General features: G+C 31.2%; 1 long non-coding RNA gene across 1 annotated transcript; it reads right to left on the bottom strand.

The window, feature by feature from the left end:
• Positions 1 to 6,183: 6,183 nt before the first annotated feature.
• On the bottom strand, positions 6,184 to 6,682 carry LOC105138982 (uncharacterized). The gene is made up of 2 exons (XR_844893.1): positions 6,605 to 6,682; positions 6,184 to 6,515 (listed from the first exon to the last, which is right to left on the bottom strand). It is a non-coding gene; the product is annotated as an uncharacterized LOC105138982 (long non-coding RNA).
• Between the last annotated feature and the right edge of the window lie 677 nt (positions 6,683 to 7,359).

The raw sequence follows: 7,359 nt of genomic DNA, 5'->3' as shown, positions 1-7,359 counted from the left end.
GCTTTGAAACACTCGGAGAGAATAAAACACACTCTTTATTTCAAGAACAACAAGTTTACAACAACATAAACATAAGCTTACAACAACCCCTCTTTCTCTCTTTCTCTCTTTCTCTCTAGTGTTTCTCTCAATCTCTCCATGCATAATTGCATAAGTTTAACTGTCTATTTATACACGAATTCAAAACAAGAAAATTCAACTTTCAAGTGTGAAGGCGATTGTGGCCGACGGTGTGAAAGCGGCCGGCGGCTGGACGGTTGGGCGGTGACAGCTGGTGGTTGTCTTCCTTGACCTTCTAGATTGAGTTTATTTCAACACTTCCCACTGTCTGAGATTACTGAGAAGTGATTTCAATGTAGACCCTTCATTCCTTTGTTCTTCCTTGGAAGCTAACTGGTCCATAAAGGTCATGATCGCCTAGCCCCTAAAAATCTAAAGCTCACAGCTTTATTAACTGATTTCAAGATTGTTGCCTCCAAGGTTGCTACATCGACATTTGGCAAGATATTTCCCACCAAGCTCCAATATAACCATTCCTTATCCCTATCCGTGGAGTCATACTTTACCATTCTGGCCATTTGTGGTTTTGTAGATGTGAGCACCTCAGCAAAAGATCTATTATTTAGTAATAGAAGCTTGGGATAATGAGATGTTACAGGCTTGGGTATGGGTTTTGATGCTCGAGAGGAAGGTTTGAGGGGATGGTGCTTAACTGGGTTTACTCTCAACTTGTAGGAATCGAACCAAAGGTTGCTGGCTTGATCACAAAGGTCAGAGACAGATAAGGGGGATAATATGTCCACAAAACCAAACTAGTTTTTCTTTTGGATACAAACAGTTTGGTAACCCGGCCAAGCTTAAAGAATGTTGAAGTAAACTCAATCCAGAAGGTCAAGGAAGGCAGCCACCAGCTGTCACCGCCCAGCCACCAACCGACCGGCTGCCAGCCGCACCATCGGCAAAAACCGCCTTCACACTGCCACCAACCGACCGGCCGCCAGCCACCGGCCGCTTTCACACCGTCAGCCACAACCGCCTTCACACTTGAAGGTTGAATTTTCTTGTTTTGATTTCGTGTATAAATAGATAGCTAAACTTATGCAATTATGTGTGGAGAGATTGAGAGAAACACTAGAGAGAAAGAGAGAAAGAAAGAGGGGTTGTTGTAAGCTTTTGTTTATGTTATTGTAAGCTTTGTTCTTGAAATAAAAGAGTGTGTTTTATCCCCTCCGAGTGTTTCAAAGCCACCACAAGTGGTTTCTCCCACCAACAAAAAAGTCGATATTCCACCCATGAAGGAAATCTCTCAAAGAACAACTTAACATGGTCTGAATCAGTGGGAGCGGTGGTATAAGGTGTTGGGCCAAGGGTTTTAGTAGTAGGTGCAGAGGATGTAACAGGGGACGGGGTAGGGTTTCGTGTAAAGGTAGCAGGGTGGTTTGAAGATTTAGGAAAGGCTAAGATTGCCGTGGTGGGTTGGGATAGGTGTTTAGCATGGTGGTATGGAGATTTGTGGTGATTTAGGGTAGGGTTGCTTTGGTGGTGGTGGGTTGGGAGAGGTGGTGGGCTGAGAGAAGCATTGTGATAGTTGGTTAGCTTCGTCTGAAGGGTTACACAAGGTGAGTTTTTGACCAACCAAACGGCAAGTCTAGCTAGGTTGGAGTAAAAAGGAGGACTAAATTCTTTGCATCTAGTTAGACATGGTCGAAGATGTTGGTGCTGACGCTTCAAGTGACGATGGCGGCGTCAAGCTGGAGCAAGACAGGTTGTTGCCTGTAGACGCTGGACGGATCATGAAGCAAATTCTGCCGCCTAACGCGAAATCTCCAAAGAAGCCAAGGAAACGATGCAAGAATGTGCTTCAGAGTTTATTAGCTTTGCCACCGGTGAAGCATCCGAGAAGTGTAGAAAGGAAAGGCGCAAAACTGTGAATGGAGATGATGTCTGCTGGGCTATGGGAGCACTAGGTTTCGCAGCCTCTAATCTGCAGCCTAAAACGCAAAATGAATCGAACCCCTCGTGATACTGATGGCTAATTCATCACATGGATTTTCCTTTTTTGCGGGGTTCAACAGCTTAATTACATTGCGAGAGTTACAATTAGCTCCCCCTTTCACAATCTCTTGATTAATCGCATCTGTTAGTGAAATTCTATTTTTGTCACTCGTTGACAGGGTTTGGATTTAGAAATATTTAATTCTTAGCTGGGACAAATTTACTATGAAGTATATATACAACTATTCATGTTCTTACCTATTCATGTTTCTAACGGAATAATAAAAAAATAAAGATATACACAATAAATCTTGAATTCCTTGAATTCGAGTTAGAACGTTTATTTTTTATAAAAATTTAAAACAACTAAAATTTTATTTATTCATCTGAACTTACAAAGTACATTTTACAATAAATAAGTGGAATTTTTTTAAGTCTAAAAAAAAATATTCATGTCTACATGTGAATTAAACTAAATTGATGTAAAATAAAAGGGCAAAAAATACACACACTTCATTTACTTTTTATCAAAAACAGTACTTGTTTTTGAAAAATCAATATTATTTAGTGATCATGGCATTTTGCATTAAACTAATAAATATATACAAAAAGTACAGGTTATGGAGGCATATATATGTAACCAAAAAAATAAATTATAGGAACAAACTCTAACCAAAACAACAAATATATGTAACAATTGCTCACATTACCCACACTCTAAACACCGTTTTCATTTTATTTTTTATTTTTTTATCATTTTATTTTTTATTTTTTATTTTTTATTCAATTTGAAACAGAAACTATTTGTGTATTTTTCATTTAAAAAATAAAAGTAAATAAAACCGACGACTACCATCAAACATGAATTTTCGAGAACAATAAACGAACAAATTTCTTGTTTTATTTTCAAAATTTTGAAACCAAGATTGAAGTTCCGAAGCGATCTAATGCCGCTTGTTTACTTGTTTAACCAAAACAACATGAATCTATCACCGCTCAATGATGTATTTTTCAATGGCGGATAACAGTTTACAAAAGCAATCCAACGAAAACATGGACGAGCTAGGCTAAAAGCCTACCAGCCATTACGTTAATCAGATTCCTGGACTGTGGATTCAAAACAATGGAAAGGGAATAAAAAACATGTAAAAATTCGTGGACAGGATCGAACATAACACATCCATTTTGTTTGAGATGAGAAACACTTGGCTATCAAGCGATCTCTCCCGCTGCTATGATACGCAGTAGGTTTAGGTTGCGTTTGTTTCCACTTAATTTTGTGTTTGTGATGAAACAAATCTAATAAGATGTTTGGTAATATATTAAATTATATTTTATATTAAAAATATTAAAATTTAGTGTTTAAAATGTAACTTTTATGAAGTGGTTTTTTCATGTTTTTTAATTAATTTTTATATAATCCTGTTTATTTTTATTTTTTTAAAAGTGTTTTATTTAAAAAAATTATTTTTTTATTTTAAATTAATATTTTTTTAGTGTTTATAAATTATTTTGGTGCGCTGATATCAAAAATAATTTTTTAAAAATAAAAAATATTTTAATATATTTTCAAATAAAAAACACCTTGAAAAATAACTGTAACTACATTCTCAAATACAAAAGAAACATTTTATATATTTTTTTTGCTATACATAAACTTCAACTATAATTTTTATTAAATACGCATATAAATCTAACTAACCACATCTAACCATACTTTTAAAAAACTTTTTTTTTTTCAAATCACAAACATAAAAATTATCTAAAAGACACACTCATTTTTATAATATGCCCTCCCAAAATCATTTTGAAAAGAGAAAGTTAGAGATGTTTGGTTTGGAAATCTGGTTAGGTTTTTTTTGTATGAAATTTATATAAAAAATTATATATTTTTTATTTTTATGAGGTGTAGTTTGTACTTTTAAAAGATTATATACTTAAAAATAAATCACCCCACCTCCAAGCCAAAAAAAAATAAAAAAGAAAAAGAAAGAAAAAAGTGCTCGCTGCACTCACAAAGGACTGCTAGTGATACATGGAGGAAGGCATGCGTGAGCAAAGAAATTACCAGAGATCAATTACAATTAATCAAATAGGAACGGTTCGATCAACATAGAATTTACTTAAGAAAATAGATATAAAAGCTAAATTTGTTTCTAACCCTAAAAGTAGCTTCCCCCTTTTCTATCTCTCATATAGATTAAAAAATTTCCTTCAGTGAAAAACAAAATCTTCTGTTTTTTAGTGCTCTCCCTCGCTTAAAAATTCAGTCTGCAATGCCAGAAGAAACCATGGTAGAAAAGCTCCAACAAATAAAGATGGGTAATAAAATTTATGTGTAATAAAAGTGTTCGAACAATAATCAAAGCTTGTACAACCAAACATTAAAAAGTTTGAATGTGCATTGGAAAGAGAAGTCAAAATGCATCAATGATAAGTTATTAGCTTATTAATGCGCGTGTGTATTCCTTGATGTCTCAAGATAAGGGATTAGTTCCTACTATTTTTGCTCTCTTGTATTTACAGATTCAACTCTTAGCAGAACAATTAACTATCCAGTTAGATGCATCTCAAGATAAAGATAAAGGTTTGATGTATTTTTTTTATTTTTTAAGCTTTGATTATAAATCTTGTATTGTTCTAAACTTTCAATCAATTTTCCTGATTTTGCAACTGGACTGATTCATTGAAAATGAATGTTATTTATGAATTTTCTTATAATAGAAAGGTTTTGCAGGTTTTATTCTTATAAAAAATCAAATCAAATTGAAATTGATTTAAATTGGTTTTTAGTCAATCAATTTGAGAGGAAGACATCAACTTCACATTGACTTTATAGAACAGAAGATGTACATGCTATAATGTATGTGTTTAGTAGTATGGTTATGATTATTTTTTAAATAATTTTTTGTATTAAAATATATATCAATAATTTTTTTCATTTAAAAAAATTATTTTTAATATTAATGCATTAAAATGATTTAAAATATATTAAATTTTAATAAAATAAATAATTTTTTTAAAAACACAATTTATACCGTATTCCAAAAAAAGACAGTTACAAGGAGAGCGAATCCAGAAAGATTGCCTCAATTCGGATTGTTCTCTACATTACTAGATCAGCATGGCAAGATGAATATGTACCCGAGCCTTAGGAATTGGCTTTGCCCAGAGCATTGGACCAGTGATCACCCATGACTTCTGTGTATCAGTTACTGATTCGGTGAGCTACATGCCTGGTGCACCCTCCTTGCCCAAGACTAATTTTTTCATTTGCGGCATAGAAAAACCAACTGAATAATGGTAGTAAAACAATCCGCTCAAGCTCGTTTATTGGGCCTCTATTACTTTGGAAATCGGACAAAACCACAAAGACGAAATAAAAGGCCTATCCGGCTAGGCTTCGTTACTATCCGACTTGTTTTTAATTATGCTTGTGAGTTTAAAAGAGTATTTGTTTAGAAATAGTATTAAGTTAATTTTTTAAAAAAAATAAAAAAATTATTTGAATGTACTTTTTAAGTGAAAAACATCTTGCATTATAATTTTAAAAACAAACACGAAGTCTCAAAAATACACAAAGTCAGCAAGTAATGCCTTTCTTATTTTGAATAATGCTAATGCCTTCTTGAAACTATATAGCTAACCATCCACTTTAAAATCTGCCTAAAATCACGGATAGGATTCCAAGTTAAATTTTAATATAGTAAAAAAAATGTGTTTATGTTAAGAATATTATTTATTGTATGATGATTTTAAAAAAAATACAAAATTATTGTTTACATTTAATGAAATAAATTAAAAAATATATGAATTGATAAAATATAAAAGAATTGTTAATAAAAAATAAAAAATACAGGAGGGATCTACTTACACTTTTGCTACAGGTGGGATTTTAAGTTAATTTCTAATGTAAAAAAAAAATTGTGTTAAGGGTATGTTTTCATGCATCATAATTATTTTTTAATTGAGCAATGAAAAAATATTGTTTATGCCTCATATAATAAATTAAAATATATATTAATTGATCAATCCAAAAAGAATTGTAAAAATAAAAGATAGATGCAGAAGTAAATGTTTTACATCTATTATCTTTTTTATTTTAAATTTATTTATTTATTTTTTCTTAGCAAGTAGTTGTAGTTACTAACTAGTTACATAACCCACACGATACTGGAGGTAAAAATATTTTTTGCTTAAAAAATATCAAAAAAAACTAAGATCTAAAAATATTAGATCTTTCTGCAAAGTTATATCCAAGAGTCTTGGGTTTGGCTGCAACGTTTGATCCAAGAATAATATTTATATTATTAATAATAACATTAAACTTGCACTACCTAAGTTTAAGTGGGTCTAACTGCAATACCAGATTCAATAGTCTTGAATGTGAGTCTGACTGCAAGGTCGTGTCACAAAAGTGTGATAATTAAATAAATTAATTAAAAAAAACCAATAGGAAGGAAAAAAACTAATCAAGAAAAAGAAAAAAAATCTAAATTAACTGGGTTAACCCGTCAAACCTTAGATTCGTATCGTGAAAGTTTGATAACTAACTATGAATAAAAAAATTAGCGAGTTATCCAGAATTCATTGTGCTAACCCGTCAAACCCGAGTTCCGTGTCATGAAAGTTTGATAACTAAATAGAAAATAATTAACATTAATAAATTAAATTAAATGAAAAAAATAATTAAAAAGAAAAAAACTAATGAAGAAAAAGAAAAAAATTCTAAATTAATTGGGTTAAACTGTCAAACCTGAGATCCGTGTCATGAAATTATGATAACTGAATAAAAAAAATTAATTAAAACTAAAAAAATAAAAGAAGGCACCAACCTTTTCACACTGCACACTGTGCAGTCCATAGTGAAAGGCAAAAAAAAACTAAAAGCATCAATCTTTTCAATGTGACTATATACAATCTTAAAAGATGAAAATGAAAGAAAAAAACTAATGAGAAGAAAAGACGAAAAAAATGAATCAACTAAGTTAACATGTCAAATCAGGTTAACTTGTCAAATCTAGAATTCGTATCATGAAAATGTGATAACTAAATAAAAAAAAAGATTTAATTTTAATGAACTATATTAAAAAAAATATTAATTAAAAAGGAAAAAGCAAAGAGAAAAAAATACAGGAAGAAAAAAAACTAATGAAGAAAAAGGAAAAAAATCTAAATTATCCTATCAAATCTGGGATTCATATAATAAAAATATGATAATTAAATAGAAAAAACTTAATATTAAGAAATTAAATTAAAAAATAATTAAAAAACAAAGAAAGAAGCTGAAAAAAAATAAAAGCATCAGCTTTTTTATTGTGGACTATATTGTGTAGTTCTCAGTAAAAAGCTTAAAAATAAAAA

The sequence above is a fragment of the Populus euphratica genome, unplaced genomic scaffold (genome assembly GCF_000495115.2).
Source record: "Populus euphratica unplaced genomic scaffold, PopEup_1.0 scaffold188.1, whole genome shotgun sequence".
In the NCBI taxonomy this organism is placed as follows: Eukaryota; Viridiplantae; Streptophyta; class Magnoliopsida; order Malpighiales; family Salicaceae; genus Populus; species Populus euphratica.
The sequence above is the reverse complement of the archived record's forward strand: the minus strand, read 5'-3'. Positions and strand labels throughout refer to the sequence as shown.